The sequence below is a fragment of the Hypanus sabinus genome, chromosome 6 (assembly GCF_030144855.1).
Source record: "Hypanus sabinus isolate sHypSab1 chromosome 6, sHypSab1.hap1, whole genome shotgun sequence".
In the NCBI taxonomy this organism is placed as follows: Eukaryota; Metazoa; Chordata; class Chondrichthyes; order Myliobatiformes; family Dasyatidae; genus Hypanus; species Hypanus sabinus.
Window position 1 is genome coordinate 23,798,097 of NC_082711.1, and position 25,659 is coordinate 23,823,755.

Consider the following 25,659-nt stretch of genomic DNA (forward strand, 5'->3'; position numbering starts at 1 on the left):
AAAAGTGTTATGGAACAGAGGGGCCTAGAGACATAGTTCTTCAAAGCAGAGAAAGGCAGACAGGATTGTGAAGAAGGTTACTGCAAAAGAGCCCATGCCCTTACAGGAAAGATACCTGCATGGATAGAAGATTGACTGACTGGCAGGAAGCAAAGAGTGGGAATAAAGGGAGACCTCTCTGGTTGGCTGCTGGTGACTAGTGGTGTTCCTCAGCGGTCTGTGTTGGGAACTCTGTGTTGGGAACATTTTTTTCATGTCATACGTCAAGAATTTGGATGGTGGAATTGATGGCTTTGTGGCCAAGTTGGCAGATGATACAAACGTAGGAGGAGTGGCAGATAGTGCTGAGGAAGCAGGGAATTGGCAGAAGGATTTAGACAGATTAGGAGAATGGGCAAAAATGTGGCAGATGGAGTACAGCATAGGGAAGTGTATGGTATACACTTCGGTAGAAGGAATAAAGACAAACTATTTTCTAAATGGGGAGGAAATTTAGAAAGCAGAGGTGTAAAGGGACTTGACAGTCTTTTGCAGGATTCCCTAAAGGTTAACTTATATGTTGAGTTGGTCGTGAGGAAAGCAAATGCAATGTTAGCATGTGAAGGACCAGGGTAAACATAAAACTGGGAGAGCAGGTAAAGGTGAAAAAAATAGTGGTTTATTTACCCAAAATATTTACAAACTCAACAGAACTGTTCCAGAATCCAAACTTGAATCAGCTAAACAGAACAGAACTTTGTTACAACAACATAATAAATACTCCTCAAACCAAGTGACACCAATCATCTCCTGACTATGGTTATATTCGATGCTGGCCAGAACATAGTAAGTTGCAGGGGAGAGAAAACATTCCTCTCCATAAGAAGACACGGCATAAATGAAGCAGCTCCAGAGAACACCCCTCTGGCTGGAGCAGAATTGCACAATCCAATTATCCAGCCCCATCGACTTGGGCTGGTGTGATGCAACAGCTCAGTTGCTTGCCGGATTATCAGGAGGGTGGTCAGCTACAGGACACTTTAATATGCCCGGTTGATGGTGCAACTGGTAATTGCAGCTGCCACATAGCATTCATTACGAAAGGACTAGAATATAAAGCAAGGATGTAATGCTGAGGCTTTATAAAGCAGTTGGAGTATTGTAAGCAATTTGGAGCCCCTTGTCTAAGAAAGGAAGTGCTGGCATCGGATAGTGTCCAGAGGAGGCTCACAAGAATGATTTTGGAATGAAAGGGTTAACATATGAGGAGTGTTTGATGGCTCTGGGCTTGTAATTGCTTGAGTTTAGAAGAACAATGTTGAATATTGAAAGGCCTAGATAGAGTGGATGTGGGGGAGTTTCAGACGGGAAGGTCAGCCTCAGAATATAGGGACATCCTTTTAGCACAGAGATGAGAAGGAAGTTCTTCAGCCAAAGTGTAGGGAATCTATGGAGTCACTGCCACAGAATGCTGTCCAAGTTATTGGATAAATTTAAGAGCATAAGACCATTAGACATAGGAGCAGAATTAGACCAGAGATTATATATGCTCCACTATTTCATCATGGCTGATTGATTGTCTCTCTCAACCCCATTCTCCTTCCTTCTCCCTGTAACCTTTGACTCATCAAGAACCTGTCAACATCCATTTTAAATATACCCAATGACTTGGCCTCCACAGCGGTCTGTGGACCCATGCAGAACACCACTAGTCATCGGCAACCAACTAGAAAAGGCCCTCTTTATTTCCACTGTTTGCCTTCTGCCAGTCAGCCAACCTTATATACATGCTAGTATCCTTCTTGTAATACCATGGTCTCTTGCCTTGTAATGCTGCATCATGTGCAGTGCCTTGTAAAGGCTTTCTGAAAATCCAAGTAAACAACATCCACTGACTCCCCTTTGTCTAGTCTACCTGTTATTTCCCAAAGAACTCCAGCAGATTTGTCAGGCAAGATTTCCCTTTAAGAAAACCATGCTGACTTTAGTCTATTTTAACATGTGCCTACAATTACCCTCAACCCTCATCCTCAGAATCAGATTTATCATCACCCGCATGTGTTGTGAAATGTGTTAATAATATATCCTTAATAGTATATTCCAACAGCTTCTCAACCACTACAGTTAGGCTGACTGGTGAATAATTTCCTTTTTTCTGTCTTCTCCACTTCTTAAAGAGTGAGTGACATTTGAAATTTTCCAGTCCTCCAGAACCATTCCAGAATTTAGCAATTTTTGAAAGCTCACCCCTAATGCATCCATAATTTCTTCAGCCACCTCTTTCAGAACCCTGGGGTGCAGTCCATCTGGTCCAGGAGACTCATCTTCCCAAGCACCTTCTCCTCAGTAGTATCAACTATATTCACTTCCACCCCCTGACACTCTTGAATTTCTGGTATACTGCTGATGTCTTCCACAGTGAAGAAAGACACAAAATACTTATTAAGTTCATCTGCCATTTCTTTGCCCTCCATTACTATCTCTCCAGCATCATTTTTCCAGCAGTTCTATATCCACTCTTACCTGTTTTACTCTTTGTACTATATATTTGGGGAAAAAAAAAATTGGCATCCTCTTTTATATTATTGGTTAGCTTAACTTCATATTCCATCTTTTCTCTCCTTATGGCTTTTTCGTTGACTTCTGTTGCTTTTTACAAGCTGCCCATTCGTCTAACTTCCCACTAATTTTTGCTATATTACGTGCCCTCTATTTTCCTTTTCTACTGGCTTTGACTTCTCTTGTCAGCCACAGTTGCTTCATCCTGCCTTTAGAATACCACTTCTTTGGGATGTATTTATCCTGCACCTTCTGAATTGTGCCCAGAAACAACAGGCATCCCTGTTCTACCATCATCCCTACTAGTGTCCCCTTGTAATCAACTTTAGCTAGCTCCTCTCTCATGCTTCTGCAAATCCCTTTAACTTACCGTAATACTCGTGCATCTGACTTTATTTTCTCCCTTTCAAACTGCAGAGTGAATTCTACCATATTATGATCTCTATCCCACAAAGTTTTCTTTACCTTAAGCTCCCTGAAGTCAAGCAGAGTTGCAGAATGGATGCTGCTAACAAGAGAGAGATAAAAGGGAGGGGGGATGGGGGGAGAGACACACACACACAATTCAGTATTTTGGCATCTGCACTGATACTGCCAAGGACATTTGCTTTGAACCTGAAATGCTCGTTAACACTCCTGCTGAGACAACAGGAAGTGGTGAAGTTTGATGGACAGGTGATACCCCATGGGGGGGGGGGGAGGAGAGATAAAATAGCAGGTTTGTTAAGGCGCAGGGGACACGCCACGAGACCCTGGAGAGAGCATTGTGCCCCCACAAGTCGGTTGGAGTTTGGAGGACCGATTCACGGGAATTGGCCAGAGGCGCTCAGGGTGTAAAGGTACGACCGGTGGGGACCTGTTGCATGTCCACCCTTAGCTGGGTGACGGGTTCACCACGGAAGAATGGTCGCATCTGGAACAGAGGGGTCACAGTCGGTGACCACAACGGGACAAGACGACAATGGAAGGTTTACCTGAAATTTCAGCTGTATCTCTCACTCTCTCTCTCCTCCCCCACCCTCAACAGTACCACAACAACTACCTCGAACTACACTAAACTGAACTGAACTGTGCTTCACTGGAAGACTGATCATTTACCATTAGACTTCGATAGAGCTTGGCTGATTCCTATTCCCATATTTCTGTGTATATGTGTATATCATCATTGCTAACCTGGTACATTTATATCCTTGTATTTAGTGTACTGTATTACTTAATTTACTAATAAACTTTATTAGTTTCTAGTAATTACTCCAATGAGTGTTCCATTTCTGCTGGTTTGACAACCCAGTTACGGGGTACGTAACATCCCTAATCAAATCTGGTCCATTACACAACTCCTAAATTAGGTACATGGATGGAAGAAAAATGGAGGGCTTTTGGAAGGGAAGAGTTAAGATTCTTAGAGTAGGTTCAAAGGTCAGCATGACATCACAGGCTGAAGGGCATGTACTGTACTGTTCTATCCTTCTGCCCTACCCTAATACCTCCCAAGCTATCCTCCTACCTATGCTTCATCATGCACCCCAAAGATTTCCCCACCCACTCCCATCCTTCCCACTCCACCTCCCCCAAATCAGTTCTCTCCTGACTGCCACCCACATCCTCACACCCTTACCATCCCTCACACAGAGCAGTCAGACTTATCCCAATGCCATCTATTGCCCCCATTAAAAGGTACTTCCTCCCAAACCAATGCCCCCACCATTTCCCCACAAGCTGGCACATCTTTGCTGAACGAAACTGGTCCATCACAGCCACATCAAAGACATGAAAATTTCCATCAGCACCAGCACATGGGAGCTAAGCTTGTTCTACCTTCTCCCCATTTTCAGGGGGAAGGGAAATTGGGGAGGGAAAGAGGTGTAAAGGGGGAAGAGGTCTGGGGATAGGCAGAAGAGGAAGGAATTAAAAGCTGAAACAAATATAGCAGAGCAAATTGAATGCATGTTCTGTACTGAACCAAACGCCAAGGGCTTGTGTTTTTTTTTGGTTTTTGATTTGTTATTGTTGCATGTACCAAGATAGAGTGAAAGGCTTCTCTTGCATTCTATCCATACAGATCAAATCATTACACAGTGTATTGAGGTAGAAAGAAAGAGGGGAGATGGTCAGTATAAATAAAAGTGACAGCAAAGGCATAGAGGAAGAGCTCACAGGAGATAGGTGGATCTAGGTGAGGGGAATGATAGGCAGGTTCCATCTTTCTTCCCAGTCCTAAAGAAGGTTCTTGACTCAAAATATCAACTATCCATTTTCCTCCATAGAAGCTGTTTGACCCATTGATTTCCACCACTATCTTGTGTGTTGCTCCAGATTTCCAGTATCTACAGTCTTTTGTGTCACTATTTAGCATCATAGGGTTTTCCGTCTTCACTTGACATGGAGTTCAAATCTGACACCTACTTATTGGGAGGGTACTTGTGGAATTGATTTCTGGCGATGTGTTGACCATTTGTTCATGTTAACAGGTTGTCTCAAGCTACCTGAAGCTGTTGCCTCCACCACCACAAAACTAGGGTCAAAATTAACGCCAAGTGTACCGTCATCTGCATAAGTGCATGTATACACAGGTGCGATGAGAAACTTGCAGCAGCAATGTAGGCACATAGTTTCACAAAAGCAGCATTCACAAGGAACGTATACCCATGGCCACTGCATTAGGTACCTCCTGTATCTAATAAAGATGCCACTGAGTGTACATTCATGATCTTCGGCTTTCGTAGCCCATTCACTTCAGGTCTTGGCATATTGCGTGTTCAGCAATGTTCTTCTCCGCACCACTGTTGTAATGTCTGCTTACAGAAACATAGAAAACCTACAGCACAATACAGGCCTTTTGGCCCACAAAGTTGTGCCGAATATGTCCCTACCTTAGAAATTACTAGGCTTACCTGTAGCCCTCTATTTTTCTAAGCTCCATGTACCTATCCAAAAGTCTCTTAAAAGACCCTATCGTATCCACCTCCACCACCATCACCGGCAGCCCATTCCATGCACTCATCACTCTCCGAATTTAAAAAACAACTTACCGCCGACATCTCCTCTGTACCTACTCCCCAGCACCTTAACCCTGTGTCCTCTTGTGGCAACCATTTCAGCCCTGGGAACAATCCTCTGACTATCCACAAAATCAATACCTCTCATCAGCTTATACACCTCTATCAGGTCACTTCTCATCCTCTGTCGCTCCAAAGAGAAAAGGCTGAATTCACTCACCCTATGCTCATAAGGCATACTCCCCAATCCAGGCAGCATCCTTGAAGGCAGACACGAGGAAATCTGCAGATGCTGGAAATTCAAGCAACACACACAAAATGCTGGTGGAACACAGCAGGCCAGGCAGCATCAATAGGAGAAGCACCGTCGACTTCATTAGTTCTGACGAAGAGTCTCTGCCTGAAACGTCGACAGCGCTTCTCCTATAGATGCTGCCTGGCCTGCTGTGTTCCACCAGCATTTTGTGTGTGTGACATCTTTGTAGATCTCCTCTATGGCTTCCATATCCTTCCTGTAGTTTGGCAACCAGAACTGAGCACAGTACTCCAAGTGGGGTCCGACCACTGTCCTATATAGCTGCAACATTACCTCTCAGCACCTAAGTTCAATTCCACAATTGATGAAGGCCAATACACCATATGCCTTCTTAACCACTGAGTCAACCTGCACAGCTGCTTTGAGTGTCCTATGGACTCGGACCCCAAGATCCCTCTGATCCTCTACACTGCCAAGAGTCTTACCATCAATACTATATTCTGCCATCATATTTGACCTACCAAAATGAACCACCTCACACTTATCTGGGTTGAACTCCATCTGCCACTTCTCATCCCATCAATGTCCCACTGTAATCTCTGACAGCCATCCACACTATCCACAACACCTCCAACCTTTGAGTATTCAGCAAACTTACTAACCCATCCCTCCACTTCATCATCCAGGTCATTTATAAAAATCACGAAGAGCAAGGGTCCCAGAACAGATCCCTGAGGCACACCACTGGTCACTGACCTCCATGCAGAATATGACCCGTCTACAACCACTCTTTGCCTTCTGTGGGCAAGCCAATTCTGGATCCACAAAGCAATGTCCCCTTGGATCCCATGCTCCTTACCTTCTCAATAAGTCTTGCATGGGATACCTTATCAAATGCCTTGCTGAAATCCATATGCACTACATTTACTGCTCTTCCTTCATCAATGTGTTCAGTCACATCCTCAAAAAATTCAATCAGGCTTGTAAGGCACAACCTGCCCTTGAAAAAGCCATGCTGACTATTCCTAATCATATTATGCCTCTCCAAATGTTCATAAATCCTGCCTCTCAGGATCTTCTCCATCAACCTAACAAACACTGAGGTAAGCCTCACTGGTCTATAATTTCCTGGGCTATCTCTACTCACTTTCTTGAAGATTCACAGCCCTCCAATCCTCCAGAACATCTCCCATCCTGATTGATGATGCAAAGATCATCACCAGAGGCTCAGCAATCTCCTCCCTCACCTCCCAGAGCAGCCTGGGGTACATTTCGTCTGATCCTGGTGACTTGTCTAACTTGATGCTTTCCAAAAGCTCCAGCACATCCTCTTTCTTAATGTCTACATGCTCAAGCATTAAGTACCTCTGCTATTTCCTCTGGTTCCATACACCCTTTCCCACTGTCACACTTGATGGGTCCCATTGTTTTACAGCTTATCCGCTTGCTCTTCACATACCTGTAGAATGCCTTGGGGTTTTTCTTAATCCTGCACGTCAAGGCCTTCTCATGGTCCCTTCTGGTTCTCCTAATTTCCTTCTTAAACTCCTTCCTAGTAGCCTTATAATCTTCTAGATCTCTAACATTACCTAGCTCTCTGAACCTTTTGTAAGCTTTTCTTTTCTCCTTGACTAGATTTATTACAGCCTTTGTACACCACAGTTCCTGTACCCTACCATAACTTCCCTGTCTCATTGGAAAATACCTATGCAGAACTCCAGACAAATATCCCCTGAACATTTGGCACATTTCTTCCACACTTTTCCCTGAGAACATCTGTTCCCAATTTAAGCCTCCAATTTCCTGCTTGATAGGCTCATAATTTCCCTTACTCCAATTAAACACTTTTCTAACTTGTTTGTTCCTATCTCTCTCCAATGCTATTGTAAAGGAGACAGAATTATGATCACTATCTCCAAAATGCTTTCCCACTGAGAGACCTGACACTTGACCAGGATCATTTCTTGATACCAAATCAAGTACAGCCTCTCCTCTTGTAGATTTATCTACATCCCTCCATGGCATTCACTTTGTCTGCAGCCATGACACTATCTCTGATCAACAGTGCCACACCCCCACCTCTTTTTCCTCCCTCCATGTCCTTTCTGAAATAACCTCTTCTTCCCCAGTCTCTTCAGTTTGGTTCCCACCCAACAATTCCAGTTTAAACTCTCCCCAGTAGCCTTAGCAAACCTCCCCGCCAGGATATTGGTCCCCCTGGGATTCAAGTGCAACCCATCCTTTTTGTACAGGTCACACCTGCCCCAAATGATCCAGAAACCTGAATCCCTGGCCCCTGGCCCAATCTCTCAGCCACGCATTTATCTTCCACCTCATTCTATTCCTATTCTCACTGTCATGTGGCACAGGCAGTAATCCCGAGATTACTACCTTTGCAGTCCTGCTTCTCAACTTCCTTCCTAATTCACTGTGGTCTTTCTTCAGGACCTCTTCCCCTTTCCTACCCATGTCGTTGGTACCAATATGTACCATGACTTCTGGCTGTTCTCCCTCCCACTGCAGGAAATCTTGGGCACGATCTGAAACATCCCGGACCCTGGGAGGTAACCTACCATCTGAGTTTCTTTCCTGTGTCCACAGAATCACTTGTCTGACCCCCTAACTATAGAGAACCCTATCACTACTGCCTTCCTCTTCCTACCCTTCTGAGCCACAGGGCCAGACTCTGTGCCAGAGGCACAGCCACTGTTGCTTCCCCCACGTAGTCTGTCCCCCCCCCCCAACAGTACTCAAACAGGAGTACTTATTGTCAAGGGGTACAGCCACAGGGGTACTCTCTAGTACCGGACTCTTCCCCTTACCCCTCCTGACTGTGACCCACTTGTCTGTCTCCCGTGACCTCAGTGTGACCACCTGCCTGTAACTCCTCTCTATCACCTCCTCACTCTCCCTGATCAGATGAAGGTCATCGAGCTGCATCTCCGGTTCCCTAACTCGGTTCCTTAGGAGCTGCAGCTCGACACACCGGGTGCAGATATGGCCGTCTGGGAGACTCCAGGACACACCACATCTGACACTGAGCGTAGAAAACTGGCCTCATACACATACTTCCTCCTTTCCACAAGTAACACACGTAAACCTACCTCGCCTCATCCCGAGCCCATTGAGCCAAAGCCCTACCACCCTGCGGCCCACTGGATATGTTATTTGAGTTGTCCCCATCCTGTCAGCTTGAACCAGTCTGGCCATTCTGCCCTGACCTCTCATGCTTTTGCCCACAGAGCTGCCATTCACTGCAGGTTTTGTACCATTCTCTGTAAATCCCAGGAGATCATCCATTTCTGAGATGCTCAAACTGCCTTCTATGGCACCAGCAATCATTCCATAATCAAAATCACTTAAATCATATTTCTTCCTCTTTCTGTGGGAACTAGAAGGGCCAAGATGGCCCGCTTCCATGCTGTAATTGTTATATGGTTATTCTGATGTTTGGTCTAAACAACTGAACTTCTTGACCATTGTCAGCATGCCTTTCTGCATTGAAATACTGTCACATGATTTGCCCACATCTTTTCACTCCAGTACCTTGTGGCTAAAGGGATCGGGGGTATGGAGAGAAGGCAGGTACAGTGTTCTGAGTTGGATGATCAGCCATGATCATGCTGAATGGCGGTGCAGGCTCGAAGGGCCAAATGGCCTACTCCTGCACCTATTTTCTATGTTTCTACATAGATTCCACTGTCTTTTGAGAGAAAAAATAGTGAAATTAAGTAGAAATGAAATGAAGTATTTCTACTTCTGAAGAGATGAAGGGAACATTTTTCACTGTGATCAGCAATATAAATGTACCAATTCACTCTGCATGTTTTGCTGCAACTACCAGTGTTGCTCATTATTGAGACAGATTGGACTTTGAAGCAGACTAGCAAATCTTTCAAAGTAACAATTTATTCAGTAATCTTGTCACAAAACAAGACCTCTTTTTTTCCCCTCCAGTGAAGTCCTGCACAGCAGGCTTGTTTGAGCACATCTGCCCTGAGGCTATTTTGAAACAATAGTTAAATAGATATTGGAGTGAATCTCTCTGCCGGTGGCAGCTGATGGACACGGTTCAATTGGCGATGCTCTTGTCACTGAGCCAGATGATTATGGGTTCAATTCCCAGATGTAACCCCTCTGTGGTATCAATCACTACTTTATTAGTCAGCACCTGTGAATTAGCTTTCATTAACTTAAAATTTACAGTATTGCTGGGCACTGGTTTAATTGATTTAATTACTGTTCATATGACTATTTTTAATCATAGAACATAGAGCAGTACAGCACAGAGCAGACCTTTTGTCTGCGAAGTTAGACCATATGACCATAATATATAGTAACAGAATTAGGCCATTTGTCATTTTGAGCCTTTCAGCGTGGCTGAACCATTCTCCCTCTCAGCTCCAATATCCTAATTCCCCCTGTATCCCTTCATGCCCCGACTAATCAATAATCCATTACACTCCCCTTTAAATATACTCAGTGACTTGACAATCTTTGAACTTACTCCATGATCAACCAAACCATTCCCTCCTCCACAGCCCATAACCCCCCAATTTTCCTACTCAAGAGAGTTTTAGATGTCCCTGTTGTTTCAGCCTCTACCACTACCCCCAGCAGTGCGATCCAGGCACCCTCTCTGTGCAAAACAAAATTATCTGACATCTGCCTTAAGCCTTCCTTCACTGTTAAACTGATGCCCTCCAGTACTGGCCATTGCCATCCTGGGGAAAAAGGCAGAGGCTTCTCGTAATCTTGTGCAGCTCAAGTCATCTCGCATCCTCTGCTGATCCAAAGAGAAAAGCGCTAACTTATGCAATCTTTCCTCATGGACATTTTCTCTAATCTAGTAAATCTCCTCGTAAGATCACTAAAGTCGAAAAGGAGGCCATGCTGGCTCTTGGAAGAGGGCAGTGAATAGAAAATGCTTTTCCTTGGAATTGTATTGCCATATGCTCAAAGATACAGGGAAAAACTATCCTGCTTACCGTTCACACAAATCGGATGATGACACTGTGTACTAAAGAAGTTTTATATCTATATCCTTTCCATCCTGAGCGCGAACACTATTGACTCCTGGAAGAGCAAGTCCACCCTTGGTTCACACTGCCCCTAGCTCTCACTTTTGATTTCATCCATTTTCAAGCTTCTTTCACAATTTTCTAGATCCTATCCCCAATGCCTAATTAACCAACATCTAACCAGCTTAGTTTCCCACTGGGATACTGGTCCTACTTACCATCTGGGCCCATCTGGAACAAGTTTCCCCACATTGTGTTTTCCTAACCAGTTCAGGTGGCCATCTCCCTTGTGGCTACAGGGATCAAGGGGTATGGAGAGAAAGCAGGTACAGGGTTCTGAGTTGGATGATCAGCCATGATCATACTGAATGGTGGTGCAGGCTCGAAGGGCCGAATGGCCTACTCCTGAACCTATTTTCTATGTTTCTATGTTAAAACAAACCCTTATCCTAGCAACAGCCCTGGACCACTTGCTGATCCTTAAGTCTGATTCCCAGTGGAAATACACTCGAATTGAATTATTTCTTACATCCTTCACATACACGAGTAAAAAAATCTTTATGTTATGTCTCTGTCTAAATGTGCACAGGATGAAACGCAGCCGATGCTGCAGACTGAACTGTTCCCTGTGACAATACCAGGAAGGGAAGGAAGGTGAATGCTCACCTCCCCTCACTGAATGCACCCCTTCCCCACAGAATGCACCTCACCCCAATTAATGCTTCCATGCCGCAATACATGTCCCCTCCTTCATAGAATGCCCATCACCTTGGTGAAGAATGCTCCACCCACTGAATGCAGCCTCAGTGCATGTACCAAGCGCCCACTGATGCACCCCCAATATACTCTCCCTCACCGATGCACCAACTCAACTGAATGCAACCCACTGCCACTGAATGTGCCCCCCTTTAACCATACCTCTTCCCCAATGATTGCATGCTCCCACAACGAAGCTAGGCAGAATAGCATTGGCACAGACTAGATGGGCTGAATGTCCTGTTTCTGTGCTCAGTGCTTTATGACCATCTCACCCAGCTTTTCTTTGGAACAATGTCATTCCCTCCACCTGAGATTGTGGACGGAGCCACATTTCAATGGCCCATTCGAGAGATGACGCCTCCAGAGGTGCAGAGCTCTCTCCGAGCATAGATGCAGCATAGTTACTCTCCCGTGCAGCATTGCACCAGAGTTTTGTGGTGGCACTTGGTCTAATAAATCTGATGTACAATGCGTGAAATAGGCAGCGCCACAGGAGTTTCTGCCACAGTCCCAGCATAGTAGAAGAGGATTCTGAACCAAATATATATTTTACATTGGAAGTGGAATTGGTTTGTTATTGTCACAGGTACCAAATTACAATGAAAAGCTTGTCTTGCATACTGTTTATACAGATCAGATCATTACATGTAGCATCAAGGTTCAAGTTCAAATTTAATTGTCATTCAACTGTGTGCACACACACACACACACAGCTGAATGAAAGAGCATTCCTCTGGGGCCAAGGTACAAAACAATACATTACAATCACAAACACATCCAGTCACACTGCACATAGAGCCAAAGAATAATATTAGCACAAGTCCGAGTGGCATGGCCCAAAGATTGATCAGTGGCAAGGAAGGCAAGTGCATTGTCAGCGTTCATTTCAAGAGGTCAGGAATACAAGAGCAGGGATGTGATGCTGCGGATTCAAGGCACTGGTAATAAGATAATAAATATTGAGACCATGATTTGAAGAGTTCTTTAGAGGGGATCCCATTGGCTGTGGAAACATTTCAATGATGAGGCAGGTGAAGCTGAATGAAAATATCCCCTTTGTTTCAAGAGCCTGATGGTTATGGGGCAACTGTTCCTGAACCTTGTGTTGGGGGGGTCCTGAGAATCATCTACCTTCTTCCTGATGGCAGACGTGAGAACATAGGGGTCCCTGATGATGGATGCTGCTTTCCTACGATAGCTTCTCATGTAGATGTGCTCAATGGTTGGGAGGGATTTACCCATGGTGGACTGGGTCATAGCCATTACTTTTTGGAGGATTTTTCATTCAACGGCATTGGTGTTTCCATACCAGGCTACATATCTCCTGAAGTTTATCAAAGTTTTAAGTGTCGCGCTAAATCTCCACAAACTCCTATGGAAGCAGAAGCACTGCTGCACTTTCTTCATAATTGCACTTACATGCTGGCTCAGGGCAGTTCCTTTGAAGTAAAAACACCGGGAAATTTAAGGTGGCTAACCCTCTCCACTGATCTCCACCGAGCAACCAATTTTAAAAATGATACCACCTACATTCTCACCCAGATCACTGATATATAAAACAAACAGTGGACCCAGCACTGATCCCTGAAGCATATTGCTAAACACAGACCAATCTGAGAAACAAACCTCCAGCATCACCGTCTTTCAACCAGACCAACTTTCTATCCAGTTCAGCCAGCTCACTTTGGTTCCCAAGTGACCCAACGTTCTGTATCAGCCTACCACACAGGAGCTCAAATCAAATCGAGTTTAATTATCATTCAGACCATATACGGATACAGTCAAATGAAACAGCATTCCTCTGGGGCTAAGGTGCATAACATACATTCAAAATAGCAAGAGAGAAAAAGAACCACACATCATTATGCAAGTAAACATATGTATATTCCAAGTCTCTGAGCAACATGCAAATTGTTGGTACCGCTCCCAGCAATCCAGCCTGTCATTTTGTCAGTTGAACACTGGAGGGCAGCAATGATGGGAGAGGCCAATTCCCAACCGAGCACGGATGCCATGCTACACAGCCTCCAGCATCTACTCCCCTAGACTGCAGCAGCAGGCAAGCCCGCAGCTTGAGAGCTGGTTCATGCTGCAACCAAGGCCACACTGCTGCCTCATTACTTGTCTCTACCTCAAACATGGGAAATAAGTCTGTAGCATCTTACATTATCAGTGTCCAACAGGGTCTTGCAATCACAAGAAAAATATCCAAGACAGTCACTCACGGTTACACAGCATGCTGCTTTTGTGCACCAACTGTGATGTCTTTGACTAGCAGACAGCAGCACGGTCTGGACCCAGACCAGCTCTTTTGAACATTCTCTGGCCAGTCTGCCAGCTTCTCTTTCTCTGGCCTGTTCTTCAGTTCCACCTTCTGCAATCCAAGCACTAGCTTCTTCTCATCTGTCAACTCCTTCAATGTCCCAGCCAGCTGCTCTGAAGAAGAAGCAGATCACTAATATGGTAGACCTGCTCTACCTGTTGTTCTTGGAATCTAGTATAGTCTTATGATCATAGAAAACACATTTTAAAATGAAAAATGCACCTTTGGTTGGCCCGAGAGGCCACTTCATTCAAACTTGCTGCCATCTTATTGGAAGTCCTTGTCAAAAGCCTGTCTAATGTCCACATAGACAACATCTACTGCTTGACTGTTATCATCTGTCCTACTGGTCACCACTTCGTGTTGAGTTAACCTTCATTATTTGCAGGTTTGAGTTCAAGATCTGCGAGGTAATGCAGCGCCATAAAACCATGGTAAGACCACATTTAGAATATTGAGTTTGGTCCTGGTCACCTCAATATAGGAAAGACATGGAAGCTTTAGCTGGGGTGTAGAGGAGAATTACCAGGAATCTGCCTAGATTAGAGAGCACATCTTATGAGAAAAGTTTGGGTGAGCTTGGGCCAGAATAAAGGAAATGTGTGGTGACTTGGCAGACTTGCATAAGATAAGAGGCATACAGTAGATAGAGTGGGTAACTAGAAATATTTTTCCAAGCTAATATGAGGGGGCATAATTTTACGATGATTGGAAGGCAGTAAAGGCAGGGTGTCAAAGGTAGGTTTAACCATATAACAATCACAGCATGGAAACAGGCCATCTCGGCCCTCCTAGTCCGTGCCGAACTCTTAATCTCACCTAGTCCCACCTACCCACACTCAGCCCATAACCCTCCACTCCTTTCCCGTCCATATACCTATCCAATTTTACCTTAACTGACACAACTGAACTGGCCTCTACTACTTCTGCAGGAAGCTCATTCCACACAGCTATCACTCTCTGAGTAAAGAAATACCCCCTCATGTTTCCCTTAAACTTTTGCCCCCTAACTCTCAAATCATGTCCTCTCGTTTGAATCTCCTCTACCCTCAATAGAGACAGCCTATTCCCGTCAACTCTATCTATCCCTCTCAAAATTTTAAATACCTCGATCAAGATAATTATTAATACTATCTCTAAGAATACTTTCCATTAATTTACCCACCACTGATGTCAAACTGACAGGTCTATAATTGCTAGGCTTACTTCTAGAACCCTTTTTAAACAATGGAACCACATGAGCAATACGCCAATCCTCCGGCACAATCCCCGTTTCCAATGACAACTTAAAGATCTCCGTCAGAGCTCCTTCTATCTCTACACAAACTTCCCTCAAAGTCCTGGGGAATATCCTGTCAGGATCTGGAGATTTATCCACTTTTAAATTTCTTAAAAGCGCCAGTACTTCCACCTCTTTAATTGTCATAGGTTCCATAACTTTCTTACTTGTTTCCCACACCTTACACAATTCAATATCCTTCTCCTTAGTGAATACCGAAGAGAAGAAATTGTTCAAAATCTCTGCCATCTCCCTCGGCTCCACACGTAGCTGACCACTCTGATTCTCTAAGGGCCCAATTTTATCCCTCACTATCCTCTTGCTTTTAATATAACTGTAGAAACCTTTCGGATTTACTTTCACCTTATTTGCCAAACCAACCTTGTATCTTCTTTTAGCTTTTCTAATCTCTTTCTTAAGATTCCTTTTACATTCTTTATATTCCTCGAGCAATTCCTTTACTCCATGCTGCCTATATCTATTGTAGACATCCCTCTTTTTCCGAACCAAGTTTCTAATATCCCTTGAAAACCATGGTGCTTTCAAACCTTTAACCTTTCCTTTCAACCTAACAGGAACATAAAGATTCTGTACCCTCATAATTTCACCCTTAAATGACCTCCATTTCTCTATTACATCCTTCCCATAAAACAACTTGACCCAATCCACTCTCTCTAAATCCCTTCGCATCCCCTCAAAGTTAGCCTTTCTCCAATCAAAAATCTCAACTCTAGGTCCAGTCCTGTCCTTCTCCATAATTATATTGAAGCTAATGCTAGTGTAATCACTGGACCCGAAGTGCTCCCCAACACGTACATCTGTCAGCTGACCTATCGCATTCCCTAACAGGAGATCCAACACTGCCCCATCTCTAGTCGGTACTTCTATGTATTGTTGCAAAAAACTATCCTGCACACATTTCACAAACTCTAAACCATCTAGCCCTTTTACAGAATGAGCTTCCTGGTCTATCTGCAGAGAGTGGTCAGTACATAGACCATCCTGCCAAGGTCATTTATAGAGACAGATACATTAGGGGCATTTAAGAAACTCTTGGAAAAACGGAGAGCTATCTATCAGGGAAGTGTTAAATTGATCTTAGAGTAGCTAAAATCTCAGCACAACATCGTGGGGCTGAAAGGCCTTTACTGTGCTGTAATTCTCTAGAAGCCAATGTTCTAAGTTCAAAAAAATTAAATTAAGTTTGTGAGACGTGATATCCTACACACAAATGTTAAAGCTGAATAAGGCTTTCTCAATGTTTAACCTTCTCAACCTTCTGAATTTACCCCAGAAACTTCAGCCATTGCTGTTCTGCCATTATTGCTGATGATGTCCCCTTCCAATCAACTTTGGCCAATTTTTCTCTCATGCCTCTAATTCCCTTTACTCCACTGATACACCTGACTTTATCTTCCCAGTCTCAAAATGCAGGGTGAATAATATCAAATTATGATCACAGGTTCCTTAAGCTCCCTAATCAAATCTAGTTCATTACAGGCCACCCAGTTCAGAGCTATCTATCCACTGGTGGGCTCAACCACAAGCTGCTCTAAAAAGCCATCTTTCTTTATAAAAATATTTTAAAAATACCCTTTCTTTGGATCCAACACCAACCCAATTTTCCCAATACAGTGACATATTGAAATCTGACATGACAAGCATAACACTGCCCATATTTCATGCTGTTTCCATTTCCTATTAACAGTGTGTATCCCTCACTGTCCAGGGACCTGTATACAACTCCCATCTGGGTGCTTTTATCCTTGCAGTTTCTTAACTCTATCCACATCTTCTATTGCACCTTTTTCTATGAATTTGATTTCATTTTTCTAACCAATAGAACCATGCCACCCCCTCTTCCTACCTGCCTGTTCTTTAATACAAGATGTTACCTTGGATGTTAAGCACCCGGCTATGATCTTCTTCCAGCCACGACTCAGTGATGCCCACAATGTCATACCCGCCGATCTCTAACCGACTTGCAAGATAATCTATATAATTCCATACACTGTGTTCATTTAAATAGAACACCTTCAGTCCTGTATTCATCACCCTTTTCATTTGTGCCCCCATGCAAATCTTCATCTCATCCTCCTAACAGCAATTTTGCCCTGTCATCTGCCTGTCCTCCCTCACAGTCTCATTACATCTACTTGTATGCCATGTGACCCATCCCCAGCCCAACCCTCTACCAGATTAACAACAGCTCCAGAAAACCTGCCTGCAAGGGTGTTGGTCCCTCTCGGGTTCAGATGTAACCTCTCCGCATTTGTACAGGTCATACCATCCCCAGAATAGATCCTAGTGATCTCGAGATATGAATCCATGCAGTTCCACAGCCACTCATTTATCTGTACCATCATCTTATTCCATCCCTGTCTAACACATGGTATTGTGAGTAATCCGCAGATTACTACCTTGGAGATTCTGCTCTCCAGTTCCTTTCCTAACTCCCTACATGCACCATGTAGGACCTCCTTCCCCTTTCTGCCCATTTCATTGGTCCCAATGTGTGATCCAATCACAGAATACCTGAGGATTATTTTGAACTTCACATTGCAAAAACCAACAGCACCTTTTGAAAAATTCCATAAGATGAAGTCTAGTGAAGCAAACATGCTTCTTCAAAAGATCCTCCAGTCAGAGGTCAGAGGACTTATTAGGGAATCGTTCACACCGCAACAGAAGTGTGAAGGACTGGGTCAAGATGCATAGTTCACTCTTTGACCCATCTGGTGTGGGCAGATGCTGCTCGCTGTTTCTCACTACCCCACACTCATTGGGTTATAGTACTCTCATTACAAGACAAAGAAGCAGAAGTAGGCCATTCAGCCCATCGAGTCTACTCGGCCACTTCACCATGAGCTAAACTATTCTCCCAGCACCACACACAAAATGCTGGTGGAACACAGCAGGCCAGGCAGCATCTATAGGGAGAAGACATTTCAGGCTGAGACCCTTCGTCAGGACTAACCAAAAGGAAAGATAGTAAGAGATTTGAAAGTAGAGGGGGGAGGGGGAAATGCGAAATGATAGGAGAAGACCGGAGGGGGTGGAATGAAGCTGAGAGCTGGAAAGGTGATTGGCAAAAGGGATACAGAGCTGGAGAAGGGAAAGGATCATGGGACAGGAGGCCTCAGGAGAAAGAAAGGGGGGGGGGGAACACCAGATGGAGAACAGGCAAACAACTAAATATGTCAAGAATGGGGTAAGAAGGGGAGGAGGGGCATTAACGGAAGTTAGAGAAGTCAATGTTCATGCCATCAGGTTGGAGGCTACCCAACTGGTATATAAGGTGTTGTTCCTCCCATCTGGTTCCATTTTCCAGCTTTTTCCTCATATTTCTTGATACCCTGACTAATTAGATACCTATCAATCTCCTCCTCAAACACCCTCAATAATTGGGCTTCCACAGCTGCATGTGGCAATGAATTCCATAAATCCACGACCCTCTGGCTAAAAAAATCTTCTCCTCATCCGTTTTAAATGGGTACCCTCTAATTCTAAGACTGTGACCTCTTGTCCTGGACTCACCCACCAAGGGAAACAGCCTTTCCCATCTACTCTGTCCAACCCTTTCAACATTTGAAATGTTTCTGTGAAATCCCCTCTCATTCTTCTATACTCTAATGAATACAGTCCAAGAGCCGACAAACGGTTAGCCCCTGCATTCCAGGAATCATCCTCACAAATCTTCTTTGAATTCTCTCCAACATCAGGACATCCCTTCTAAGATAGGGGGCCCAAAACTGCACACAGTATTCCAAATGAGGTCTCATCAGTGCCCCATAGAGCCTCATCAACACCTCCTTACTCTTGAAATGAATGCCAACATAGCATTCGCTTTCCTTGCTGCCGATCCAACCTGGTGGTTAACCTTTAGGATATCCTGCACGAGGACCCCCAAGGCCCTTTGCACTTCCGATTTTTGACTTTTCACCCCATCTAAATAATAATCTGCCCGATATTTCTTCTTCTAAAATGTACAACCGTACATTTCTCAACATTGTATCTCATCTGCCATTTCTTTGCCCACTCTCCTAAACTGACCAAGTCTCTCTGCAACCTTTCTGTTTCTTTAACACTTCCTGCTCCTCCACCTATCCTGGTGTCATCCACAAACTTAACCACAAAACCATTTAATCCATAATCTAAATCATCGATATACAGTGTAAAAAGAAGTGGCACCAACACCGACCCCTGCGGAACACCACTAGTAACCGGCAACCAACCAGAATAGGATCCCTTTATTCCCACCCCTTGCTTTCTATCAGCCAATGCTCCACCCATTCCAATTTATTTCTTGAAATTCCATGGGTTCTCATCTTATTAAGCAGTCATGAATTGTCATGAATGACAATTGATCACAGCCTTACAAAAACAGCAAGTTAAAGCTTTAAGGTGCATTGTCTGGAAATATTAACCCAACTGCTTTATTTAATTGCCATAGAGTCAAAGGCATATTTCCTGCACGTCAAAGCCCTTGATCTCCAGTGATATTTTTGCAATACATAATACACCATTGCCTTTCTCATTCTGCATTTAGACTAAATTATGATTTAATGTTGTATTACATGTTAAAGATGCTTATCTGTCACCATCTTAAACTCCATCACAAGAATGTATTGGGATACCTTTCTCTATCCCTGCATTAGGGGTCTCTCTGCTGGAGAAAGTGAGTACTGATGTTGTGATGAGGATATAGAGTCAGATAGCATAGCAAAGGCCATTTAGCCTACTCATTCCTGCTAACCTAAATGGCCATCTAACCCAATCACTTTTGCCTGTGTTTAGCCCATATGCTTCTTAGCCTTTCCTATCTACTATACGTACCCAAGACCATAAGACATAGGAGCAAAATTGAGTCAGCTCCGCCACTTCAATACAGTTGATATAATTTCCCCGGTCAACCCAATTCTCCAGCTTCCCCCCCCCCATAATGTTTCATGCCCTGACCAATCACGAACCTTTCAACCTCCACCTTAAATTTAGCCAATTACTTGTCTTCTACAGCATTCTGTGACAATGAATGCCTCAGAAGACACCCTTTGACTAAAGAAATTACTCATCTTCATTCTAAATAGACATCCCTCTATTCTCAGGCTATGCCCCCTGGTCTTAGACTCTCCCACTATAGCAAACATCTGCTCAACATCCACTCCACCTAGGCCTTTCAACATTCAATAGGTTTCAATGAGATACTCTCTCATTCTTCTAAGTTTCAGCAAGTAGAGAACCAGAGCTATCAAACGCACCTCATACGTTAACCCTTTCATTCCTGTGAACCTCCTCTAAACCCCCGTCCAACGTCAGCCCATCTTCTCCGATAAGAGGCCCAAAACTGCTCACAATACTCTAAGTTAGGCCTCACTAATGCCGAATAAAAAAACTTCAGCATTACATTGTTGCTTTTATATTCTAGTCCTCTCAAAATGAATACCAACATCACATTTGCCTTCCTCACTACTAACTCAACCTGCAAGTTAATCTTTAGGTAAACCTGCATGAGGTCTGCCAAGTCCCTTAGCACCTCAGATCTTTGAATTTTCTCTCCATTTAGAAAATAGTCTACCCATTTAATCCTTCTCCCAAATTGCATGACCATACACTTCCTGACACTGTATTCCACTACTACTTCTTTGCCCATTCTCCTAATCTGTCCAAGTCTTTCTGCAGCCTCCCTTCTACCTCACCAGTACCTGTCTTCCACGTATCTTCATGTCATCCACAAACTTGGCCACAAAGCCATCAATTCCATCATCCAAATCACTGACATATATAGTGATCCCAACTCCTGCTCAACACCACATCACTGGCAGCCAACCAGGAAATGCTCCATTTATTCTCACTCTTTACCTCCTGTAAACCAGTCTATTGATGCTAGCTTCTCTCCTGTAATTCCAAGGGCTCTTAACTTGTTAAGCAGCCACAAGTGCAGCACCTTGTCAAAGGCCTTCTGAAAATCCAAATAAACCATATCCACAGATCACAAAAAAACTGGAGGAATTCAGCAGACCAGGCAGAATCTATGGAAAAAAAGCACAATGTTTTGGGCTGATACCCTTTGGCTAGAATGGAGAAAAAAAGCCAAGGAGTAGACTTGAAAGGTGGTGGTGTGGGGAAACTGGAGAGAGAAACAAAGGGGCAGAGGGGAGGGATGAAACAAAGAGTGAGGAAGCTGATTGGTAAAAGAGACAGAAGACCATGGAAGAAAAGAAAGGGGAGGGTGGAGGAGCAACAGAGGGGGGCAATGGGTGGGCAAGGAGATAACATGAGGAAAAAGGGGATGGGAAATAGTGAAGAGGGTGGGGGGGGAGGCATTACTGGAAGTTATAGAAATCAATGTTCATGCCATTAGGTTGAAGGCTACCTAAACAGAATAGAAGGTGTTGATCCTCCAACTTAAGTATGGCAACTAAATATTCCTGGATTTAGTTGCTTCAGGTGTGATAGAGTAGGAGGGGCCAGAGGAGGAGGTGTTGCATTGCTTGTCCGAGAAAATCTTATGGCGGTGCTTTGGAAGGATAGATTAGAGAGCTCCTCTAGGGAGGCTATTTGGGTGGAATTGAGGAATGGGAAGGGTGTAGTAACACTGATAGGAGTGTATTATAGGCCACCTAATGGGGAGCGTGAATTGTAAGAGCAAATGTGTACGGAGATAGCAGATATTTGTAGTAAACACAAGGTGGTGATTGTGGGAGATTTTAATTTTCCATGCGTAGACTGGGAAGCTCATTCATTAAAAGGGCTGGATGGTTTAGAGTTTGTGAAATGTGTGCAGGATAGTTTTTTGCAACAATACATAGAAGTACCGACTAGAGATGGGGCAGTGTTGGATCTCCTGTTAGGGAATGCGATAGGTCAGCTGACTGATGTATGTGTTGGGGAGCACTTCAGGTCCAGTGATTACAATAGCATTAGCTTCAATATAATTATGGAGAAGGACAGGACAGGACCTAGAGTTGAGATTTTTGATTGGAGAAAGGCTAACTTTGAGGAGATGCGAAGGGATTTAGAGAGAGTGGATTGGGTCAAGTTGTTTTATGGGAAGGGTGTAATAGAGAAATGGAGGTCATTTAAGGGTGAAATTATGAGGGTACAGAATCTTTATGTTCCTGTTAGGTAGAAAGGAAAGGTTAAAGGTTTGAAAGCACCATGGTTTTCAAGGGATATTAGAAATTTGGTTCGGAAAAAGAGGGATGTCTACAATAGATATAGGCAGCATGGAGTAAAGGAATTGCTCAAGGAATATAAAGAATGTAAAAGGAATCTTAAGAAAGAGATTAGAAAAGCTAAAAGAAGATACGAGGTTGGTTTGGCAAATAAGGTGAAAGTAAATCTGAAAGGTTTCTACAGTTATATTAAAAGCAAGACGATAGTGAGGGATAAAATTGGCCCTTAGAGAATCAGAGTGGTCAGCTATGTGTGGAGCCGAGGGAGATGGGAGAGATTTTGAATGATTTCTTCTCTTCGGTATTCACTAAGGAGAAGGATATTGAATTGTGTAAGGTGTGGGAAACAAGTAAGGAAGTTATGGAACCTATGACAATTAAAGAGGTGGAAGTACTGGTGCTTTTAAGAAATTTAAAAGTGGATAAATCTCCGGGTCCTGACAGGATATTCCCCAGGACCTTGAGGGAAGTTTGTGTAGAGATAAAAGGAGCTCTGACGGAGATCTTTAAGTTGTCATTGGAAACGGGGATTGTGCCGGAGGATTGGCGTATTGCTCATGTGGTTCCATTGTTTAAAAAGGGTTCTAGAAGTAAGCCTAGCAATTATAGACCTGTCAGTTTGACATCAGTGGTGGGTAAATTAATGGAAAGTATTCTTAGAGATAGTATTAATAATTATCTGGATAGACAGGATCTGATTAGGAGTAGCCAGCATGGATTTGTGCATGGAAGGTCATGTTTGACAAACCTTATTGAATTTTTTGAAGAAGTTACGAGGAATGTTGATGGGGGTAAGGCAATGGATGTAGTCTATATGGACTTCAGCAAGGCCTTTGACAAAGTTCCACATGGAAGGTTAGTTAAGAAGGTTCAGTCGTTAGGTATTAGTGCTGGAGTAATAAAATGGATTCAACAGTGGCTAGATTGGAGATGCCAGAGAGTAGTGCTGGATAATTGTTTATCGGGATGGAGGCCGGTGACTAGCGGGGTGCCTCGGGGATTTGTTTTGGGCCCAATGTTGTTTGTAATATACATAAATGATCTGGATGATGGGGTGGTAAATTGGATTACTAAGTATGCCGATGATACTAAGGTAGGTGGTGTTGTGGATAATGAGGTGGGTTTTCAAAACTTGCAGGGAGATTTATGCCGGTTAGAAGAATGGGCTGAATGTTGGCAGATGGAGTTTAATGCTGAGAAGTGTGAGGTTCTACATTTTGGCAGGAATAATCCAAATAGAACATACAGGGTAAATGGTAGGGCATTGAGGAATGCAGTGGAACAGATAGATCTAGGAATAACAGTGCATAGTTCCCTGAAGGTGGAGTCTCATGTAGATAGGGTGGTGAAGAAGGCTTTTGGAACGCTGGCCTTTATAAATCAAAGCATTGAGTACAGAAGTTGGGATGTAATGTTAAAATTGTACAAGGCATTGGTAAGGCCAAGTTTGGAATGTTGTGTACAGTTCTGGTCACCGAATTATAGGAAAGATGTCAATAAATTAGAGAGTGCAGAGACGATTTACTAGGATGTTACCTGGGTTTCAGCACTTAAGTTACAGAGAAAGGTTGAACAAGTTAGGTCTCTATTCATTGGAGCGTAGAAGGTTGAGGGGGGATTTGATCGAGGTATTTAAAATTTTGAGAGGGATAGATAGAGTTGACGTGAATAGGCTGTTTCCATTGAGAGTAGGGGAGATTCAAACGAGAGGACATGATTTGAGAGTTAGGGGGCAGAAGTTTGGGGGAAACACAAGGGGGTATTTCTTTACTCAGAGAGTGATAGCTGTGTGGAATGAGCTTCCTGCAGAAGTAGTAGAGGCCAGTTCAGTTGTGTCAGTTAAGGTAAAATTGGATAGGTATATGGACAGGAAAGGAGTGGAGGGTTATGGGCTGAGTGCGGGTAGGTGGGACTAGGTGAGATTAAGAGTTTGGCACGGACTAGGAGGGCCGAGATGGCCTGTTTCCGTGCTGTGATTGTTATATGGTTATATGGTTATCACGACAGTGTGGGAAGCCATCGATGGACATATCAGAATGGGAATTGGAATTAAAATGGGTGTTCATTGGGAAACCCTATTTGTTCTGGCAGACTAAGCGTAGATGCTCAGTGAAGCAATCTCCCAATCTATGTCAGGTCTGACCGATATACAGGAGGCCACACCAAGAGCACTGAACACAGTAAGTGACCCCAACAGACTCACAGATGATGTGTCGCCTCACCTGGAAGGACTCTTTGGGGCCCTGAATGGTAGTGAGGGAGGTGGTGTAGGGGCAGGTGTAGCACTTGTTCCACTTTAAGGATAAGTGCCAGGAGGGAGATCACTGGGGAGGGATGAATGGACAAGAGAATTGCATAGGAAGCGATCCCTGCAGTCAGCACAAAGCTGGGGGAAGGGAAAGATGCGTTTGGTAGTGGGATCCAGTTGGAGGTGGCGGAAGTTTGAGAATTATGTGCTGAACGCAGAAGCTGGTGGGGTGGTAGGTGAGGACAAAGGGAACTGTATCCTTTGTAGGGTGGTGGGAGGATGGGGCAAGAGAAGACATGCATGAAATGGGAGAGATGCTGATGAGGGCAGCATTGATGATGAAGGAAGCGAGGTCTCTTTCTCTGAAAAAAAAGAACATCTCCTTCGTTCCAGAATGAAAAGCCTCATCCTGAGAGCAGATGCAGCAGTGAAGGAGGAAATGAGAGAAAAGGATGGCATTTTACAAGTAGCAGGGTGGGATGAGGTATAGTCCAGGTAGCTGTGAGAGTCTGTTGGTTTATAATAGACATCGGTGGATAAGCTGTCTCTGGAGATAAAGACAGAGCATCTCTTGTCTGTAACATCCACTGACTCTCCTTTGTCTATCCTGCTTGCTATTTCTGCAAAGAATTCCAACAGATTTGTCAGGTGAGATTTTTCCTTAAGGAAACCACGCTGACTTTGTCCTATTTTATCATATGCCTCCAAGTACCAAAACCACATCCTTATCAACTCCAACATCTTCCCAGCCACTGAGGTCAGTGCCTCTTGTCCTTCCTCAGTCTCATTGCACACTGCCTCTGCTTGTATACCAAGAGCCCCATCCTCATCACCCTGATTCCCACCCCCACCCCCGCCAAATTAGTTTAAACCCTCGCCAACAGCTCTAGCAAACCTGCCCACAAGTATAATGGTCCTTTCAGGTTCAAGTGTAACCCATCCCTTCTTGTACAGGTCATACCTTCCCCAGAAGAGATCCCAATGATCCAGAAATCTGAGACCCTCCCCCATGCATCAGTTCCTTGGTCACACATTCATCCTTTTCATTTCCTTCACTGGCA